The sequence below is a fragment of the Mauremys reevesii genome, linkage group 12 (genome assembly GCF_016161935.1).
Source record: "Mauremys reevesii isolate NIE-2019 linkage group 12, ASM1616193v1, whole genome shotgun sequence".
Taxonomy (NCBI): domain Eukaryota; kingdom Metazoa; phylum Chordata; order Testudines; family Geoemydidae; genus Mauremys; species Mauremys reevesii.
In genome coordinates, this window is record NC_052634.1 from 19,737,854 (window position 1) to 19,759,906 (window position 22,053).

Genomic DNA, 22,053 nt, shown 5'->3' on the forward strand with positions numbered 1-22,053 from the left:
GGGCTGGGTCCCAGTCTCTGGGGGGGGGGCGCCTGGCCCCTGTCTGCCCAATGCTCAAAGCGCCCCCCACGATCTTGCAGATGTTTGCCGAGTGCTGCAGGGTCACCTACAGGGAGAGAAAGACGTGGTTAGGAGGTGATGCAGCCAAGGGTGCCTCACCCAACACTGAGATGCAGCCACCTCTGGGGTGGGTTGCACAAGTCAGCAAACAAATCTGGAACAGGAAATGCACTGAAAGGACTGAGGCAGCTGCAGGAGGTGGAGAAAACCAGAAGCCCTGGATCCCAGCCCTGTCCCTCCCTCACTCTATCCACTAACCCCACCTCCCAGAGTTGGGGGGAGAACCCAGGAGTCTTGGTCCCCAGCCGTAGCCTGGCTCATCCTCATCCTCTTTTCCATATACAACCTGGGGTGGTGGTGGGGGGGGGGGAACTCAGGGCAGTTGCATAGTCAACCTGTGGAACTCCTTGCCAGAGGATGTTGTGAAGGCCAAGACTATAACAGGGTTCAAAAAAAGAACTAGATAAATGAACAGAGGACATGTCCATCAATGGCTATTAGCCAGGGTGGGCAGGGATGGTGCCTGTAGCCTCTGTTTGCCAGAAGCTGGGAATGGGTGGCAGGGGATGGATCACTTGATGATTCCCTGCTCTGTTCATTCCCTCTGGGGTCCCTGGCACTGGCCGCTGTCAGAAGACAGGAGGATACTGGGCGAGATGGACTTTGCCTCTGAACCAGTCTGGCCGTTCTTATGTCTCCCTTGGCGCAGCAGTGACACCCAGTGGCCAGGTGGCGTAATGCACAGCGTGTGTCTGCCTTCTAGGAGCAGTGACCCCCCACGGGCCAGTCACGGTAATGCACAGAGTGTGTTTCCCACCAATCTGGGTAATGCACAGAGCATGTTTCCCATGGAGCAGCAGTGACACCCAGTGGCCAGCAGGTGGCATCAGACTCTTCTCATTTGGTGGGGGACTGAGGTGGGCTAGACAAAAAAAATTGGGGGGGGGGCTGTGTCCCCCATCACCTGGCCCCACCTTTCGCGGGGGCCATGCCTCCCATGCCTCTGCTCCTTCTCACTTAAAGGCCAGGGGTTAGAGCAATACAACCTTTATTAAAATAAAATAATAAACAGGGTTTACTTTAAATAATCTAAATCTGTCCAAATTTTAGTATTAAATCCAAAGTTATTAAAGATCCCATCAATAACCAAAGCCAAAATGAAAAATTGAAACAAAAAACAATGCTTAATTTAAAACCCAAACATTAAGAAACACTTTGTTTTTAAAACTAAAAACTAACAAATGCCATAAATTAATAATTTCAACATTTTATCAAAAAGGTGTGCTACAGCAGGATGATAAAATAACATAAAATAAATAAGCCTGACCACTAAAACCTCCTATAAAGGAATCGAATCCTTGAATACTGGCCAAATCTGTATAAAATATGCAGAACTATGTCAAAACTCGTGTTGCAGGTCAGCCATTCAAATCCAGAAAATCTCAGTTAAAAGCTCCATTCCAACTAAAAAAACCAAAACAACCCAATAAAGCAAAACAGTCACAGCCTGAAAGAAACCTACACAGAAGCAAAATTAAACCTGTGCCAACATTGGGAGAAACAAGAAGTTAGCATTAGAAATTTACATTGTTTGTTCCAATGTTGGAACAAAGCTGCAGCTTTCCTTTCACTAAATAAGATTTTTACCAAATATAAATTGTTTTCAAATTTCTCTATGGCAAATTGAAATTGTATCTTTGCACTAATATCCCAAGTGTGCAAGTCTATCCCCTCAGAGCAGCCCCACACCCTGAGTCCAGGGGAGACTCCCAACGTGTTTGTGCATTTGTAACCCTGGGGCCTGAAGCTGATGAGAGAAAGGGAAGTGAGGGATCTTGGAGCTTTCCGATACCACCTGCTGGGAGCAGAGTGAATTGAATTAAAAGCCGGCATTCGGGGGCCATTGGGGTGAAATGTGAGTACTTTTGGGGTTGGGACCCACATGAGAAGGGATGTGGACAAATTGGAGAGAGTCCAGCAAAGGGAATTAAAATGATTAGGGGGCTGGGGCACATGACTTACGAGGACCTACAGGCCAGATCCTGTATGTTAAGCTAAGGCAAAGTGAGCATCTCTATAGTGTGACCTTTTACTCAGAAAGGAAAATTGACCTTTATCTTGTTACATAAATAGAGAAGTACCCATGCCCGTCTAAGGCCTTTACCTAGACCAATCGACAATGGAGAATGGCATAGGGGGTTTTTCAGTGTTGTACCCACAGACTTAACAGGTACACCACAGGGGAACTTATATGCATATGTACATGTCATCAACACGCACAAACATACTCGCCTATGAAGTAAGCGTACCCTAATGTTTTGTGGGTGAGGAATGAAATTTGGGCATAGGAGGAAGGATTTCCGGCGCTTGTGCCCTATAAAAGAGGTAACCCACCTCGCTAGAGCACGTCGCTCTATCATTCTGACTTACTTCCTCCACTCTCTCTCTATCTACTATCAGTAGGCTGTACTTGTTCTTAAACTTTAAGTTGTTCTTAAACTTTAAGTTTCAAAAGAACTAGAATCATAGAATCTCAGGGTTAGAAGGGACCTCAGGAGGTCATCTAGTCCAACCCCCTGCTCAAAGCAGGACCAACCCCAAACCCTAGGCTAAGCTCGGTTTCCCTAAGTTTTTATTCTTTGTTTATTAGGTTTTGCTTTTAAGTTTAACTTATTCAAGTAAACCCAAAGTAACATTAGCTTTTTCTAAGCACTGCATCTTTCACTCAAGAATTGAGAAACCTGAACTGCAAGGCTGGTCCTGTGTTTCTTACCACCAGGTTATCAAGGAAGGGTGTGAAACCAAAACTTTGTTGCATATAATGCCATATGTATCTTTTGAATAACAGTAACGCAACTGTAACTTTGTAACTCAATTAAATTAAATAAAATGTAAGCAAATAAATTAAATTTCATCATATTTTCCAAATTAATATTATGAGTACACCCTAAATCAGGCTACATAGGACAGAGAGTTGGAGTGCAGGGGGATGAGGGCACTGGCTCTGGGGGTGCAGGCTCTAGGGTGGAGTTGGAATGAGAGGTTCAGGGTGCAGTAGAGAGCTCAAAGTTAGAGCAGAGAATGGGGCTGTGAGGGCTCTGGAATAAGGCCAGGAAAAAGAGAATTGAGGCATGAGAGATAGATCAGGCTGGAGTAGAAAGTGGTTGGGGGAGTGAAGGATTTGAGTTGCAGAAGGAAGAAAAAACTTCCCCCTGCGCCCTCTCACCAAAGCATCTAAAAACCAGGTGAGAGATACCTTTCCCCCACTACAACATCAACTCTGGTGGGCTTGGGCTGAGGGAAGAACTTCTTTCCCCAGCAGCTCCAGCACAGCTGGGCTGGGCCATAGACATCTCCTCCCACAGAACTGGTGCCCCTGGCCTGGGACAGGGGAGGGGCTCCTCTCCTCTCCATTGGGGACATGGTGGGATGAGAGATGTGACAGGGCTTTACGGGAAATCATTATTTGCCTGATTCATGTGCCAGTCCTAGTCCTTGCTGACCAAACAAACCATGTATCCTGCATGCTGATGCCAGTTTGGAGGGTCTGGGAGCAGTCTCGGACCAGGAAGTGGAAGGTAAATGTAAATCTGTGGCCTTTGCCAGCTGAGGACTGTCTGATAGCGAAACTCGCTATCCCATCCACCAGCTGCAGTTCTTGGCCTTGAAATGGGCCATCACTGAGAAATTTTGAGACTACTTGTCTGGTGCTCAGTTTCAGGTATGGACAGAGAACAATCCACTGACTTATGTGTTAACAAGCGCTAAGCTGGATGCTACAGGGCAGAGATGGGTGGCTACTTTTGCATCCAATACCAATGAGTTGGTATAATAGGGAGTGTGATTTATCAGGATTTATTCTTGGCTTGGGGGGGGATGTAAGCAGGCTCAGAATGAACTTTACCCTGCCATCTGTTGGTGATGTGTTGTAAAGGCCTTTTGGGGCTGATGTCATTTGCATGGTTACACCCACCCTGGATAGCATGATGGGAGTGCTTGTCCAAATGGCCATTTCAGCTCCTGCGGGATCCCCAGTCTCTTTGTTATTGGGGCAGGAGTAATCCAGTGTATTTTCCTGTTAATTTTGGATCAAGGACAGAGTAACTGTACCTGGCATTTGAGGCCTGAGAGCGTCACCCTGGCCTGTAAAATACTCACCATTAAGGGGTATGGGTTCCAAAGAGCAGAACTTGGTGGGTAGTAGGAATGGATGTTTGTTGTGTTTTTGCAGGTGGTTGTCCTGGTGATTTTTTTCTGTTGTCTTTGGGGTATAAAAACAAAGGTTTTTTTTGAGTCTCTTAAAATTGTTGTTAGTGCTCCAGTTGTTTGTCCTAAGCTTATGCTATTTGATCTTTTTCACTGTGTGTTTTGGTTGTGAGAGGTAAAAGGCTGCTCTGTGTGTGGTGTTATTGAGTGAGGTAGCAAATGTTAGTTGCAGAGGGCGTGCATGTCACAGAAGTCGTGACCCCCCCTCCCCCTGGTGCTCTCTGATCCCAGAGTCCATAATTTGCATAAACCCACCCACTGACCTGTGACTAACAATCTCGCTCTGCTAACTCTTCCAGCAAAGCAGGCAAAGAAAGCGTATGCGAGCGCTGTACCGCAGCCCCGGTGCTTTTTTCGGTTCCTTCCCACAGAACTTTCGCTCCATACCACTCCAGTTCCTTGCTGTTGCTTGTCTAACCACTGCATGTGTGTGCTATACCGTACCCTGAGCTGATTCCTGGCTTTTGTGCTCAATACAGCCTTGCCTCTCTGTGGTGCAATGGGTCAGCACGTTCGCCTGTTAACCGAAAAGATGGTGGTTCGAGCCCACCCGGGGATGGCGATAAGCCCGTGCTGCTTCCCTGAGGCCTGCGGGGAGCCTCAAAGGTTCTGTTTTGCTGCCTCTTGGCCTCAGTGCTTTCAGCTGGTGGTCCAAAGAGCTGGCTGGATGCTATTCAGAAACCCATCTCCCAGCAGCTGTGCCGGAGGCTCAGGCTTAATCCTCAAGGCGCTGGCAGGGTCGGGGTAAGCAGCAGGGCTTCCGGGCCAGGCCTCAGCCCAGGGTCCCTCCAGCCAGGGCTCCTGCCTCCAGGACCAGCTGGGACCTGGGAGGGTAGAGCCGGGGGACTGTCCCGGCAGGAGGCTGAGGAGTCAGGGCAGGGTAGCCCCAGAGGGAGCAGAGCCCCAGAGAGCGGGACATGGGCCCCGCATGGCAGCACCCTGCCCTCTATGACCCCGCTGCTGCTGCTGCTTCTAGCCACCCTGCTGTGGCGTTGGGGGGCAGCCGCCCTGCAGCACCTGCTGTCCCCTGCTTGGAGCCTGCCCGGACAAGCCACAAGTGTTGGACAGACAAAACTACACAGGATCTTTTCAGGGGGCAAGACAAAGATGCCACATTTATTATGATAATTTGATTTATGACCAATAACTAATATTTTAATCCTTACACACACACATGATACCTGATACCTACACACACACACACACACACACTCATCAGATGTTCTGCAGCTGCTGCATAGTTACCAGTCCTGAAGATAGCTTGAGTTTGTGACTTGAGTTTGCAGCTTGGGTTCGTAGCTTGTGGCGGTAACTGGCCAGGAAAGCCGGGCACAAGGACGAGCTGGGTCTCTGTTGGGCCTGCACCGATGACCTTCCATGTTGGCAGCAGAATGTTACCCTCCAAAGTCTCCCATCTCACCCATCCTTTTTGTAGGCTTTAGTTTGACTCCAGAGTCTATAGGTCTTGCTGTGTCACTGCCTCTGGGTTTGGTGATTGATCACCCGTCAATTGCAGGCGATTTTCAGCCTGGGACCTTCTTTCTATTGCACCTTTTCTTTTTAGGGTGGCCTCTTCTTACTTTGTTAGGGCTCTTGTCTGCATCTTCAGCTGGTGGGGTTCGAACTTTATTTCATCACGACAGGCTGGGGCTGGAGGTTGATTCCATCATCCATACAGACCTCAGTCACACATCTAACCTAAACTAATAAGATTACAGCAGGGTTTGCAAAAATGAAGGTTGGAGGAAGCTATTACAAAATGGAGTGAGCATTTTAAAATGGGGTTTGAATTACAATATGGCAAACAGGGAACAGAAGTTACAATATAGACAAGTGTAGTGAATGGTGAACAGAAGTTACATTGATAAAGTGAATAATTAAAAACAATTTCATTCATCAGTTTTACAGGGGCTGCAGGTCGGGAGTGAGGGGCATCAGCAGAGCTGTCAATCTGGAGGTCAGGACTGGGATAGCAGGGGCTGCGGGTCGGAAGTGAGGGGCACCACCAGCGTAGTGACTGGAAAGCTCAGCGGGGAGCCTAGGTGGCTGCGGGTCAGGAGTGAGGGGCACCAGCAGCGCAGTGACTGCAGAGCTCAGTGGGAGCCGAGGGGGCTGCAGTTCGGGAGTGAGGTGCACCAGCAAAGCTGTGAGTCTGGAGGTCAGGACTGGGATAGCAGGGGCTGCGGGTCAGGAGTGAGGGGCACCAGCAGAGCTGTGAATCTGGAGGTCAGGACTGGGATGGCAGGGGCTGCGGGTCGGGAGTGAGGGGCACCATCAGAGCTGGGGGAAACCCAGGGGGCTGCAGGTCGGGAGTGAGGGGCACCAGCAGAGCTGTGAGTCTGGACGTCAAGACTGGGATAGCAGGGGCTGTGGGTCGGGAGTGAGGGGCACCAGCAGAGCTGGGGGAAGCCCAGGGGGCTGCGGGTCGGGAGTGAGGGGCACCAGCAGAGCTGGGGGAAACCCAGGGGGCTGCGGGTCAGGAGTGAGGGGCACCAACAGAGCTGTGAGTCCGGACGTCAAGACTGGGATAGCAGGGGCTGCGGGTCGGGAGTGAGGGGCACCAGCAGAGCTGTGAGTCTGGAGGTCAGGACGGGATGGCAGGGGCTGCGGGTCAGGAGTGAGGGGCACCATCAGAGATGGGGGAAGCCCAGGGGGCTGCGGGTCAGGAGTGAAGGGCACCAGCAGAGCTGTGAATCTGGAGGTCAGGACTGGGATAGCAGGGGCTGCGGGTCGGGAGTGAGGGGCACCGGCAGCGCAGTGACTGGGGAGCTCAGCAGGGAGCCCAGGGGGCTGTGGGTTGGGAGTGAGGGGCACCGCTAGAGCTGTGGGTCTGGAGATCAGGACTGGGATAGGACGATGGGCAGAGGGTGATTGGTGGATGGGCCCATCTCTTTGGTCCTCTGGGCCAGGGAAGAATGATGGGGTTGGAGTCTTGTTCTTCACATTTGCGGTGCGAGTACAGAAGGTGCTGGAGCTCTGACCAGGGAGGGCATTAGGAACCATTTATCATGCAGGGAAACATTCAACCGCTGACCTACCCTCACAACAAGGAGTGTCATGTACAGCCCAGAGCAGGACCAGTTTTTAACCTGGGGGTTAGTGAACTTTCTCTCTATACAAACACCACAGCTTACAAACTCTCCACCCCCGCTCTGTGTCACCAGAGCACAATAACAACTCTCCTTGGAGCACACACATCTCCCCAGCTCCCTGCCCGTCAGTCTCTCCAGCGTTGCTCCAATCCCTTAAAGCAGGGTCTCAACCACAATTTACCTTAGGCCCAGGGCCAGTCCTCCAGTCCTCCCAGTGGGCCAATAATGTCACTCATACTGCCCAGAACCTGCCCCCCAAAACTCCACCCTCCACCTGCCTAAGGCTCTGGGAGGGATTTTGGGTGGGGGGAGGAGGTCTAGGGTGCAGGCCCTGGGTTGGGGCTGGGGATTGGGGTGCAGGAGGGGTGCAGGCTCTGGGAGAGAGTTTAGGGGTGGGAGGGAGTATATGAGGAGGGGGTGGGGGTGCAGGCTCTGGGAGGGAGTCAGGAGTGTGGCGCTTACCTGGAGCTCCAAGGTAGGGCGGGCTGGGGGTCCTCCGCATGCTGCTGCCCCCGGGCATCACCCCCGCAGTGTCCCATTGGCTGCAGGGGCTCGGGGTGGGGGCAGCGCATGGAGGCACAGACCTGCCCTGCCCTGCCATGCGGAGGGGCCGGCAGCCACTGGAGCGAGCAGGCAGACACTGCTCAGCTCCGCTGCACTGATGTGGCCCCTGGGGGGGGAGCGCCTGGGAGCAGCAGGTGGGGCCAAGGGAGTGACCTGGTCCCAAAACTGCTGGCGCCCCACGGGCAAGACCTGGGAACCAGGACTGCCAGCCAGACAAACACCTTTAAGAGGAGGCGTCCCTCTGCCTGTCAAAAACTGATCTTCCTCCTTCAGTTCAGTGACAGCCTGAATTGTTCCTTATCCCGGCAGAGCCGGAGGACTGAAAGCAGCAACATCAAACCCCTGTGTAGCTCGCAGGAATGGACATAAACACTCCCTGGTATCTGAGGAGATGTTCATCTTTGCCCTTGGTCAACTACAAGGCTAAAGGGAAAGGAGGTGGCGCCAGGTATAAAGAGTGAAACACGACACATCATAGTTATGCCCATGGTGGCTGCAAAATCTTTTGATGTACTTCTTCTTATCAGCAGTGTATTGTTTTCTCTGGAGCCTAGGCCTTGACCAAGAAATTTGTACTTTGCTAAAATAATCGACTGCCCCTGGTGAAGACAATGGACTTGACACCCACTGGGGTGTCCCTACACAGGTACAAGTACTAACAACAGTGGCTGCCTTTTAGCCATAGATTTTAATCAGGGCAATAAATACAAACCCCCTGTTAAATCATTTCTCAACCCGAGTCCTTCACCCACATTCCCTAGAGCATTGGGCCACCATGTGGATGTTTCATTTCCCGCCTCAATTTCACACACAGACAAAATTTACTTTGCACAGATCCATAAACAGCAAAACCTCCCTGTGTCTCTGGTCTGAGCCAGGGCGTTCGATGCCAGTAAACCTTTTTCTCCTGCAATAGCGACCGTCAGACAGAGGGGTCATGGCACCTGCATCCCTGCCAGGGAGATATTGGCTCCGCTCTTTCTTTCTGCTGCTGTTGTTAGTCCAGGAAACATCAAGGGTGGAATGCAAGGCTGAGTTCACGCACCAGCCCTCAGTGCCCCAGAGAAATCCTGCCCCCTGCTATTGGAACGATGTGCTGGAGATTTGACTAGGAAAGGGACTGTCTGAATTGTCAGAGTGGGGAATGAACAACAATCTACAGCAATGTCGTTCACACAAACACACTCTAATCATGTTCCAACCGGAAGGGAAATGGGCAGGAATTCTCGCTGTTCAGCCAAGGACACACTTACACTAATGCAGCCATGAGTGTGCTGGGGAAGCTGGTCTGAGCAAACAATTTGAAGTGACAATTCAGTGAGAACAGAATTATCATGTAGTGAAATGTGCGTACGTCAAGTAGTTGTGGCTGAGTGGTTAAGGCGATGGACTAGAAATCCATTGAGAGGTCTCCCTGTGCAGGTTCAAATCCTGCCAACTACGCAAGCACTTTACTGTTGTTGTTATTATTGTAGTCTCAGTACCTGAGCATCCACAGCACGAACTGGAGCCAGATCTAGTTTCACTCTGTCTACACTTAAAATGCTGCTGTGGCATTGCTATAGCACTTTGGAGTAAACAGTGATGGGAGGGGTTTTCCCATCCCTGTAATAGCTACATTAACAGAACAATTCTTCCTTTTCTTTAGCACTATCTAACCCGGGCTTAGGTCACCTTAACTCTATGGGTTTGGGGGTGGGGGTTTTTCACACCCTGAGAGACGTCGCTCTGCCAGTGAAGTGCCCAGCGTACACCAGCCCTTAGATCCCTCTTGGTATTTCAATGCAGGCACTGACCTGTGAGAGGAAAACATCAGCTCACAAACACAGAGACTGAATTCCCCACATTTAATCTCGCTGCACTTTCCAGAAAGTCACAAAATTCAATTCATTCTTGCTAGGACAGAGAAAAAATAAGTGACACTAAGTTTTTGGCTTGGTTAAATAAAATTACGTGTTTAATCAATATAGTAAAAATCTGTCCTGATTCCTCTAACTAACACCACAGCGTGAAATAGGAACAGAGACAAATCTTGTCAGTGACGACTAATTTCACAAATGATCTTCCCATTATTAATGTCCACGCTGCCCCCATTGGAGGTCTGGGCATCTCCAGTGTCATTGCTCTGCATTCACCTTCCCCTTAGAATTGTTCTCGGACATTCGCCTTCCTCTGCAGCATGGGGCACAGGTCACTTGCTGGAGGATTCCCTTGAGGTCTTTAAGCCACGATTTGAGGACTTCAATAACTCAGACATAGGTTAGGGGTTTGTTACAGGAGTGGGTGGGTGAGATTCTGGGGCCTGCATTGTGCAGGAGGTCAGACTAGATGATCATAATGGTCCCTTCTGACCTTAAGTCTATGAATCTATTAATCTAGTCCCAAATTTGGAAAATTGTGCACTTCAGAATGTGAATAGTGACCTCATCTCCTTCCTGCACCTGCTCTACATTGCTCCACAGCAGCTTCTCCACCTGCAGAGTCACCCCAGCACGGCAGTGCAGCCGCCCAGGGTTCATCAGGGGCCCCTGGCAAGGAGAGTGGGTGCGGCTAACAGCCCGGTGTACCTGGCCATGAGGCAGCTGTAAAAAAGCAACCCCCCCCCAGAAGTACAGAGACTGAATTCCCCAACTTTAACATCATGATCCCCTGTAGAAAGCCACACGTGTCAGTTGCATTTTCACAGGGAGATGCAAAAATCAAGTGACACCAATTTTTAAGTTGAGTAAATAAAGTTGAGCAGATAGTTATTAACCTCACAAAAATATACTAAAGATCCCTCAACATAACACCTGAAGGTGAAATATGAACAGAGACAAACCTTGTCAGCAAAGGCTCATTTCCCAAACGATCCTCAAAATGTTACTAATTCCCACCCCTCCTCCACAGGAGCTCTGTGCAGTGTAACTGTTCTGCAGGCAGCTTCCCATTCAATGCTGTTGTGGGACATTCCCAGACCTGGAAATGTACCAATGACAGAATTTGAAGAGCAAACCTGGCTCCCCGCACCAGACGGGATTTGAGTGTTTTGTCCCTGTCACTTAGTCTTTGTCAGTAGTACAGACACCAGGCTCTGCTTGAGGGATCCTGGCTCAGGGGCTGGGGGGGAGAGAGGATTGTAGATTCTGACCTGTGCTCTGGAGAGGAGGTAATAAGCGAAGGGGGCATTTTTGACTCCTCCCCCGCCTCAGTGTCCCAGGGCTGGAATTCTACATTCCACAGGGCCAAATGAGGGGGTGATGCTACTTGGTTAATGAAAACCAGTGCTCTAGGTGAGGTTTGAATTCACAACCTCAGCATAGCTCCTCTCAGCACTGCCCTATAAGTACTGTGCGCTAACCGATTGCGCCACTGGAGCATCTGTTAATTATTGCTCTCCCAGTCCCATAGGTTGATACAGGCAAGGAGTGACCCCAAAACATTCTCAGTGGGGTTGAGAGCAGGTAGCAACAAGTGTTGTACTTGGTGGGGTGGAAATCAGGGAGAGCTGTGTGAAGTGCAGGGCCCCAGGGGTGCCTGGACAGGGGGAAACAACACCCCAGGTTCCCAGAGGAGGAGAGGTGTGTTGGGCTCCAGCCTGGGACTCTGCCTCCCTCTTGCCCAGCCCTGACTATGAAGCCTGGCCCTGGCCCTCCTTCCTTTAAATGCCATGTGGACAAGAGAAAGAGTGTGGCAGCTGCAGGGACCAAAGTTGTGGGCATCAGGTGAAGCAGCGAGAAACAACCGTATGACCAAACCACAGGAATCTCTAGCCAGACTGTTAAGTTCTAGGACCCCAACCTGTAGCCGCCAGCCCATTGAACCAGCCAGACCAGAGACCTGTCTCCAGTGGGCATCAGTCACCTAGCATGAGGGAAAAAATTCACTCTCTACCTGAGAGAAGGTAGCCAAACACATTGAGCTCCAGTGCTTTGTAGCAAAGTAACATATCACCACAAGGTCCCACTGAGATTTGAACTCAGATTCCAGGATTCAGAGTCCTGAATGCTGCCCATTACACCATGGGACCTGCTGCTATTTCATTTTCTAGACTCCTGTGACTCTTGGCTGGTTTGCACTCTGCACTTATTGCTTCCCACCATCAGCTTCCTCTCGCGGGACTCTCTCTCCTCCTCCAGTGACTGTGGTCCTGCACTATCAGATCCGCGGGTCCTGCCCTGAGTCCCTGCATCCCCCTGCTTTGTCTCCATTCCCTGCAGGCTGCAAAAATGTCAGGGGAGTCTGCTCCTCCCTTCACTCGATGCTCCCGCTCATATCAGCCAACTGCAGCCTCATCTCCTGGAACTCGGGCAGCTGTTGCTTGATCCGGTCGTACAGTTACAAGCTGACCGGCTCCCCTGCCTGGATGCTCTTGTGGAAATCCCACAGGCGACACTGCAGGACTTTGTACTGTTGGTTTCTTTAATGTTGTGGTGTTTCCCCAGCCACCGGAACAAAGCCGCCAACTCCTCCCTCACCGACTCCCACCAATCCCCCTGGTAACCACAGAACCCTCTGATGCTTTCCCGTTCTGCCAACACCGCCAGGCTTCACCCCCCTGCTCCTTTATCTTGCAAGCTCTGGCTGTTCAGCTTCCAATATCCTTTGCCCTGGGTCAGGGAATTGCCCACATTGAGCACACGGTGAGAGCTGCATGAGCCGAACTGTCCATTGGCACCACCCTGCACTGGGGTGTTGACGTGCTCTCCTTCACGGAAATCCGGTCAGTGCGACTCCTGGCCTGTCCCCGCAGAAAGGTGTATCCCCTCTGTGGCTGGTGTGAGCTCGGGTCAGAGGAATAGGAGGCTACCGCCCGCCCTCCACTCGTTCACTGTGCAGAAACACGTCCTCTAAGCCAACCTCACTACAGACCTGTGCCAGGTAGTGCTCATCATAGAAGAGTTTCCTCTGATGGCCAGGAAAACAGGGCCAGCAGTCCTCAGGCCAGTGCAACAATTGAAATCCCGCCCCGACACCAAACACCGTGCGATCCAGAGGAAAGGAGCCAGTTCCTTCCATAGAACTTTCCTTTCACGCCTTAACTGGGGACCATACACACTAATATAGCCAGAACCAGTGCTGCAGAGCACAAAGCCCACCAGTAATGCCCTCCCTGGTGGGAGCTCCAGCACCTTCTGTACTCGCACCATGAATGTGAAGAACAAGACTCCAACCCCATCATTCTTCCCTGGCCTGGGGGACCAGAGAGATGGGCCCTTCCACCAATCACCATCAAGCTACCCTAGAGTTGTTAATGTGCATTTTATGAAAACCCACCATGTCCAAGTCCAGCTGCTCCAAGGCAATGTACATCAAGTGCCTCCTCCTCTGCCCCCAAATCCCTGCCACCTTCAACATGGACACTTTCACAGATGCCCCTTCCAGGGTGCTGCCCTCCCTCAGCTGCACAGAGGAGTTTTCATCCCCTATTCCTGCCTGTCATTGCCCAGCAGTCCCCTGGCACCATTCCTGAGGGTCACCCTGCCTCACTCTCTTCCTGCTATATTGGGTCCACCAATAACTCATGTAGGAGAGAGAGCTCCTGTCCCTCATTGTTAGATGTCAGGCCAGCCAACTAGGGGCAGAAGCCCACAGTATCTTTTTCTACTGCAGAGTCCAAGCTCAGGGACTCACCTTGTACTCTCAGAAAACAAGCCACCACTGTACCAACAGGGATCAAAGGGCCTGCCAAAGCCTGGGATTGAACCAGGGACCTTTAGAGCTTCAGTCTAATGCTCTCCCAACTGAGCTACTTTGGCAGCTGTGTGACAGTATTTTGGCCTGTTGTTTCTCTGCCCGAGATGTTTTTGCCGCAGTTGCACACAAAAAGGACGTCATTGTGAGCGGCCCATGAAGACAAGACTTGCTTTTGCCTGCCTTGCTCGGCTTGACTTGCTGCCTCACCCCGTTCCTGCCTTAGTGCCCGGGGTTGACCTGGTGGTAGAAGGGGACTGCGGGCCAGTGGTGCGGGGAGGAGGTTGAGCTGGACCCTGAGCTAGACTAGACCCTGGCGGCAAGAGTCTGGCCACCACTTGCCGCCCCACCCTGTTGTTCTGGCTTCCCCCACTGGGCGTCATTTCGGGAGGGAAGTGGGGCTTCTGCCTCCCCTCCCCGATTTTCACACCGCAGAGGAGTGCGAACAGGAAAACGAACGGCTGCTCCACACCCCCACCGGAGGAACCTGACGTAGCCTCAGGATTAAGACCTAAGGACTCAGGCTGAGAACTGATATAACTCCACTCATCTGGGATTTAACAACTTGTTTTCCACGGAGCAGGGCCAGATCCAGCGTTTTTCCTGCCCCAAGCAGCAAAAAAAAAAGAATCCACAATCAATGGCAGCTCTACTTTTTTCGCCAGCAAGTCTTTCCCTCCAAGAGGGAGTGAGTGGGCCAAATTGCCGCTGAAGAGCCGGACGTGGCTACCCTCTCCGTTGGCTGCCCCAGGCACCTCCTTGCTGTGCTGGCAGCACCACATGATGTAGCAGGCGATAGCTAACCCAGGTGGGGACATGACCCCACACGCCGCATTCAAAGGGCCTCTCCCTTGTGCGGATTCTCTGATGTTCAGACAGGGACGAGTGAGTGTGGAAAATGCTTCCCTAGCACCTCAGCACTTTCTAAACCTCAGAGAATCCACAGGGGAGTGGCCCTACAAATGCCCTGTGTGAAAAGCTTCTCTTGGCACTCAGCCCATGTGAGCCATCAGAGAATCTGCCAGGGAGACCAACACCATAAACACCTCTAGGGCTCGCCAGACTTTTTTTCGTTAATATTTTTTCCTGATTCCCAGACAGTAACTTTTGAAGCTGTTTGAACTGTTTGCAGCACCGTTATCCCTCAGTTTGACCAGATGATTGGCCCATTTTTGCCTTTTCCAGTTTGCCCTGTTTTGAGGTGGGCCCATTTGTCCCTCTTCTGGCCTTTGTTCTGTTTCCCAGGCAAATTGGTCACCTGGCGTCCACCTCTCTATTGTTCTCTGAAGGACATAAATCCACAGCGTGTAGAGGTCAAGCAGAGGAGTTTATTACACACAGCGCTGGCAGAGTGTCACCTGGCTTATTAGGCTCAGAGGCACTGTCAGTCAATTGATTACAATAGAATATGTGGGTTTTCCATGGGCGGGGGAAAGTGACGGGATAGGCAGTTCCACACCCCAGGATAGGTTTTGCAGCAAGACAAGATAGCACAGTAGCCAATGGTTAACAGGTTACATAATGTCTGTGCCCATGGTCTCAAGTTAGCAAGTTAACATTTAATTAATACTTTGATAAAATGTTAGTAGTATAAAATATCTATGTTGAATTCTGATTTGGGGTCCATAGGAATGGAGCAACTCCTTTTATTGTCCAACAGGTACATTCCTAGGGGTTAAAGCAAAGAAACAGTGAAAGTATATGGCAATAAAGATTGTTTTCTGTGTGTCTTAAGGCAGGCATTGGTCCCTGGGAAGGGAGGTGGAAGGATGCCATATCTTATACTGACATGTGCCAACTTTTCATAAACTCAAGGTTGTATCTGTGGGAAGAATGTCTCCCTACAGAAGAGACTAACACAATAGGAACAAGGATTCTTTGTTCAATCTGCAACTCTGAATAAGACACAATTAATTAGTTCTTAGCTCCAACACCTGGCAATTTGCTGACCAGGCCTATCTTAGCAGGCAAGGATTTCTGGTTACCCAGCTTTCTCTTAACTGATCACGATTTGCTAGGCCTCTGGTCCCTTGACCATACTCTGGACTTTGGGTCTGGAAAAGAGCTCGCACAATCCATAGACCAGGTTGTTATATAAAATGCACATGGATTTTAACCCTTCACATCAGGGGCGGCTCCAGACCCCAGCACACCAAGCACGTGCTTGGGGCCGCATGCCGCGGGGGGCGCTCTGACGGTTGCCGGGAGGGCGGCAGGCGGCTCCGGTGGACCTCCCGCAGGTGTGCCTGCAGAGGGTCCGCTGGTCCCGCGCCGCTTCGGTGGAGCCGCAGGAGCAGCGGATCCTCCTCAGACATGCCTGCGGGAGGTCCACCGGAGCCGCGGGACTGGCGACCGGCAGAGGGCCTCCCGCTGCGTGCCGCCTTGCTTGGGGTGGTGAAATGTCTAGAGCCGCCCCTGCTTCACATACAGTAATGGCAAAGTTCTTGGTTCAGGCTTGGAGCTGTGATGGAATAAACTGCAGGTTGAAATGAAGTCTCTGGAGTCCATCCACAGCTGGGATGGGTCATTCAATCCTTTGTAGAGAGCTTCAGTTTGTAGCAAAGTCCCTGCAGGGGTATGAAGCAGGATTGAAGACAAGATGGAGACGAGACATCAGCCTTTTATAGTCTCTTGCCATGTGGTCTTTGTCCCAAGGACACTCTATCCAGCACTTGGCAAAACTTTAGAGTTCTGTCCATAGGCAGGTCCCTGCGTACCTTGCTGAGGGACAAGGCATATCTACCTTCTCTCAATGAGTCGATTGTACAGCTGATGGTCCTTAATGAGCCATCAAGCAGGCTAGACAGAACTGACACCAAATTGCCTGGGGTGTTCCCCGGAAGCAGAGCACAAGTTTGAAATACGGACAGCATAGGGCCAATATTCATAACGTCAACTACAAAAATGATACACATCTAAGCATCATTATAATCAGCCAATCAGAACCTCTCCATAGACCCCTTACATGACAACCTTTCTACCATATTGGCTGCAAATATAGAACAGTGGTCGCAACGGTGATCGATACAGTTACAAGTATCAGAGGGGTAGCCGTGTTAGTCTGGATCTGTAAAAGCAGCAAAGAGTCTTGTGGCACCTTATAGACTATACAGTTACAGATTCTGTCAATAATATCACAGGAGGTGACAAGGCATCAGTGAGACTGATACTGGAATACTGCCTCCAGTTTTGGTGTCCTCGTTTGAAAAAGATGTTGTGAAATTGGAGCTGGGGCAGCAAAGAGCCATCAAATGTTGTGAGGGCTGGAGAAAAATGCCTTCTAGGGAGCTATTGAAAGAGCTCAAGCTGTTTAGCTTATCAAAAGAAGATTGGCAGATGACTTCAATGAAGTGTTGAAGGGCCTTAATGGAGAGAAAAGATTGGCTATTAAAGGGCTCTTTAATCAAGCAGAGAAAGGCATAACAAGACCTAATGGCTGGAAGGTGAAAAGAGATAAATTCATATTACAAATAAGACACAAATATTCAACAGCGAGGATGATTCACCACAGGAACAAGCTACCAAGGAAAGTGGTGGATTCTCCAACTCTTGATGTCATTCAATGAAGACTAGATGCCTTTCTGGAATGTGTTTGCCCCAAAAGTAGCTCTTGTGTCATACAGGAGGCCTGTGATATGCAGTGGGTCAGATTAGATGCTCTAATGGTCTCTTCTGGCCATAAAGTCGACTAATTTCTGAAAAACTGAGTGTAGCATTGGGAGCAGCATCTGATGTTTTCTTATCTAGCTGGCTTGCTTCCTAGAACGAACGCTCCTTGAATGGGGTGATCCACAGGGAGTAGCTCAAACCTCCAAAGTGCCTGGACAGGGGCAGGACATTAGCACAGCAAGGGAGGGGTGTGGCAGTGACATCACAAAGGCCTTTTGCAGGACCTCAGACTATTGGTCAAAGGTGGTGGGGAGGTGGTGACCTCACAGAGAGATGCTGACATCAGCCAGGCAGGACAGGGGCAAGGGGCCAGGGAAACCTCGGAGACCCCTGTGGCTTTGCTTCAGCAAGTCTCCTTCTCCAGGTCTCTCTTTGAGGACTGACAGAGTATTCGGGTTCAGGCACGTGAGCGCCAGGAGGAACCTCTTTCGAGTTTTCTCCTTCCCTTTTCCTGATTTTACTAGAGACCAGCCGTCCCTGTTTAGAAGGTAAGAGCCTCCTCGAGGGAAGGGGTGTCATGGGGGTGTCACATTCAGATACCAGTGCCCCCCCCATGTAAGGAAGTTCCCACCACCCTGCTCTGTGTTCGCAGTGCAGGAGAGAGCAGCATCCACGGCAGTGATTTGCTCCTGGCTGCCGGAGCAGAGCAGCAGGCTCAGCTGTCAGAACTTCCCAGAGCGATGAAAGGGGAGGGGCCCATGGCTCTGTAGCAGGAGTGCAGGGCAGGTGAGTTCACGGCGGGCATTGTGGGATACTGGGGAAGGCCAGTTATGGTGGTATAATAAACAGCAGCATTTACTCTGTTACTTTAAGTTTTCTGCAAAAAGCTCTAGACCTCTCATCAAAGTCGTTTTATTTTGTCAGCAAAACAGGGCAGTTTTGTCGCCAGACGTGGCATTGCAGTGTGTGCACCAGCCACAAGCTACCGACCGAGAGAGAATTGTGTGTTTTTCACACACCTGAGCAATATAATTCTGCTGAAACAACTTTGTAGTGCAGACGTGGCCAAAGATTTACTCACACACAACTTGCAAGGAAAACCTCACCTGCTCCTCTGCTTTGCAGAATCCAAAGACAAGCAAAGCTTGTCAGGACCTGGTAGCGATGGCAGGGAGTCAGGTGTTGGCAGACACTGTGTTTTAGTCACCCACAGGCACCATGGCTTAGCTGGCTAAAGCATCTGTTTTGTAAACAGGAGATCCTGGGTTCAACTCCCAGTGGTGCCTTGTTGACTGGTTGTTGGGGCACCTGCTATTGGCTACTGTCAGGAGACAAGATTCAGAGCTAGATGGGCCTTTGGTCTAGCCCAGTGTGGTTTTCCTTATGGTTTAAATAACACTCACAGGCACTGATAATAGAGTTACTGAACGTTTGGGAGTTAGGAGCGGGTAGGTCAGTGGTCCAGTCCCCACACAGATGACCCCCTTCCTCTGGGACAGGGGCAGGTCTGAGCTCTCACCCAAATGCTCATTGTGGCTGCCAGAATCTGTGGGCAGCTCGTTTAGTTTACGGCAAAGGTTGAGTCCTGCTTTGTGCACCGTGTGTGAGAATGAAAATCCTAAACTGCCCTTCGAAATAATGAAAGCAGCAGGACGTGTTATTGTCCTTGCCCCAAAGCAGACAGACCAATGGAGAAATGCCGTCAAGTCCAAGGTAATACTCCCCTGCCATTTTACCTTTTTTGCTGGCTAAACTCCTTCTTATCTGCCCAGCCCAGGCTGTCCTCTGCCTCAGCTGCTGCTCCTGGCCTGCTCTAGAGTCAAACACGCAGGGCCCCCAGGGGAACAGAGGCTGGGACAGGGCAGCAGCCTGGGTTGGGCTGGGCAGATGCTGGGAGTTCTTGTTCCCTGAGAACTGGCCCGGCTCCCTTCTCAACAGCAAACAAATCAATTCCACATCCCCTCCCCAGAAAAACCAGCCTGGAGCCAAGGGCAGCAGGGGATGATTCCCTCTAGTTCCCACTGAGGCAGGAGAGACCCCAGGGTGTTTCTAGCAGAGCGTATGGAACTGATGTGGGGAAACCAGCCTTTAATAACAGGCAGTTCCAGTTTAAGCTCAGTGTTTTTAACAATTTTTACAATATTAAATAACCCTTCAGTCCTAGTGTCACCATCCATAAAATTGCTTCAGCCTTACAGGTTCCTAAATGCACAGGTGTCCAAGTGCAAAACTAAACATCTCTTCAAACACAAGGGACTGGAGATCAGTCAGTGTTCAGAGTCACCCCCCATAAAAGAACCATGTTGTGGTACATACTGGCCCCATTGTGTGTCCATTGCCTTTCCCTCCTCTCTGTTAAAAGTTTTGGTATTTTGCACAGAAACTTTCTTCCCTCAGGAGAGACCTGGGAACCAGGGCTGCCAGCCAGACAAACACTTTTAAGAGGAGGTGTAACCTGTCAAAAAGTGATCTCCCTCCTTCAGTTCAGTGACACCCTGAAATGCTACTTATCCCAGCAGAGCTAGAGGATTGAAAGCAGCTACATCAAACCCCTGTGTAGCTAACTGGAATGAACACAAACACTCCCTCGTATCTGAAGTGATGTTTAGTTTTACCCTTTGTTAACTACAAGACTAAAGGGAAAGGCAGTGGTGGTGCCAGATATAAAGAGTGAAACATGAAACAATCATCATAGTTATGCCCAGAGTGACTGCAAAATCTTTCTATATTCTTCTTATTATCATCAGTGTATTATTTTCTCTGGAGTCTAGACATTGACTAGACCTTGACCAAGAAATTTGGATCTTGATAAAATAATCAACTACCCCTCGTTAAGGTAATGGACTTGACACCCACTCGGGTGTCTCCACGCAGGTTCAAGTACTAACAACAGTGGCTGCCTTACAGCCATAGCTTTTAATCAGGGCAATACATTGATACAAATTCCTGTTAAATATTTTCTCAGCCAGAGTCCATTGCCCACATTCCTTAAGTCACTGGGCCACCATGTGGACGTTTCATTTCCCGCCTCAATTTCACACAGAGACACAATTTCCTTTGCACAGATCCATGAACAGCAAAACCTCCCTGTGTCTCTTGTCTGAGCCAGGGCATTCAATTCCATTGAAACCTTCTCTCCTGCAATGGCGATGGTCAGACAGAGGGGACATGGCCACCTGCATCCCTGCCAGGGAGATATTGGCTAAGCTCTTTCTTTCTGCTGCTGTTGTTAGTCCATGAAACATCAGGGATGGAATGCAAAGCTGAGTTCATGCATCAATCACCGGAAACATTTCAGTGCCCCAGAGAAACCCTGACCCCGGATATTGGAATGATATGGTAGAGATTTGAATAGGAAAGGGACTGTCTGAATTGTCAGTGTGGGGAATGAACAACAATCTATAGCAATGTCATTAGCCACAAACACACTCTAATCATGCTCCAGCTGGAAGGGAAATGGGCAGGAACTCTTGCTGTTCAGCCATGGACACACTTACACTAATGCACAGCCGTGAGTGTGCTGGGGGAGCTGGTCTGAGCAAGTTGAAGTGACAATTCTGTGAGAACAGAACCATTGTGTAATGCAACAGCTGTACATCAAGTAGTTGTGGCTGAGTGGTTAAGGTGATGGCTTAGCAATCTATGGGGGTCTCCCCATGCAGGTTTGAATCCTGCCAACTATGGAAGCATTAGTGTGTTGTCGTTGCTGTTGTCTTAGTCCCTAAGCATCCATGGAGCCAGATCTGGTCTCTCTCTGAGGCTGTCTATGTTTAAAAAACTCCTGTAGAACTGTGGAATAGACAGTTGCTACAGTGAGGGGAGGGGTTTTCCATCCCTGTAATAGCTATGTTGACAGAACAATCTTTCCTTTCATTTAGCACTAACTAACCATGGCTTAGGTCAGCTTAATTATACTGGTTCTGGGGGTTTTCACACCCTGATAGTTGTACTTGTTAGAGGGTTTATCCCATCACCCTCCCATTCCCTGGTCCTTCTCATGTGACCAGAGAGCAGCAATGCATGAAGCTCAAAGGTGCAAACAATTCAATGTTTATTGGGGTAAACTTCCAGCAAGCAATGATTCCAATTTCCTTCCTCAGTGTCCCCCTTCCCAGCTCTGACACCACAGAGCTTTGTCTGTGTCCCTGTTCCCATTCCCTGTTCCTATTCCCCCCGTTAGCAAAACATCATTCCCCTACCCCCATTCCCATTCCCCTGCTTACTTCCTGACTGACTGCAGACTATATAGTAAAACTGGAGTTCTGCTTAGCTATACCCTAACCAATCATTTTACTGAAATGTAACTAACCAATCCTAACATATTATAACATGATTATCTAACCAATTATACCCCACCGCCTTAATTGGTTTACACCCAACAAATTAATTATACAGCAGACAGATACAGTCACAGAACCAGACAGAGATTATACAGACAAGCAATAGGAAAGTGGGGACTACAGTGATAGAACAACAAAGAAATGAGGATTTCACACCCCAGCTATTGACCTGTGAGTTGTTCCCAGACAGGATGCTGTCATGGTAGAGGTTGTGGGTGCTGGTTGCTTAACTGTCTGGCCCCCAGGGCAGGATTTTGAGGTTCACCATTACTGTTTCAGAATGCCAGCACCCATCTTTTGTTCACTTAAAATGTGAGCAGGGAGATTACAACACCACAGAACTCATGGAGCTCCAGGAAACGTGTAACTTTAGATCTGGGTGAGTGTGTCTAAAAATCAGCTGTGCTGTAGAAGGTCTCTAGGAGTTGAAAGAGATGTGCCATCTTGAC

At 50.0% G+C, this 22,053-nt stretch overlaps 1 protein-coding gene and 4 non-coding genes across 5 annotated transcripts in view; 2 read left to right on the forward strand and 3 right to left on the reverse strand.

Moving 5' to 3' along the window:
- Positions 1-22,053, reverse strand: part of LOC120375474 (zinc finger protein 850-like) — a gene marked incomplete at its 5' end in the record, with an annotated part of 271,416 nt that overhangs the window by 235,031 nt on the left and 14,332 nt on the right. The window lies entirely within an intron of this gene.
- Positions 9,342-9,425, forward strand: TRNAS-AGA. Its single transcript has one exon. It is a non-coding gene; the product is annotated as a tRNA-Ser (tRNA).
- On the reverse strand, positions 11,920-11,991 carry TRNAQ-CUG. Its single transcript has one exon. It is a non-coding gene; the product is annotated as a tRNA-Gln (tRNA).
- TRNAF-GAA lies at positions 13,648-13,720 on the reverse strand. Its single transcript has one exon. It is a non-coding gene; the product is annotated as a tRNA-Phe (tRNA).
- Positions 18,477-18,550, forward strand: TRNAT-UGU. The gene has a single exon. It is a non-coding gene; the product is annotated as a tRNA-Thr (tRNA).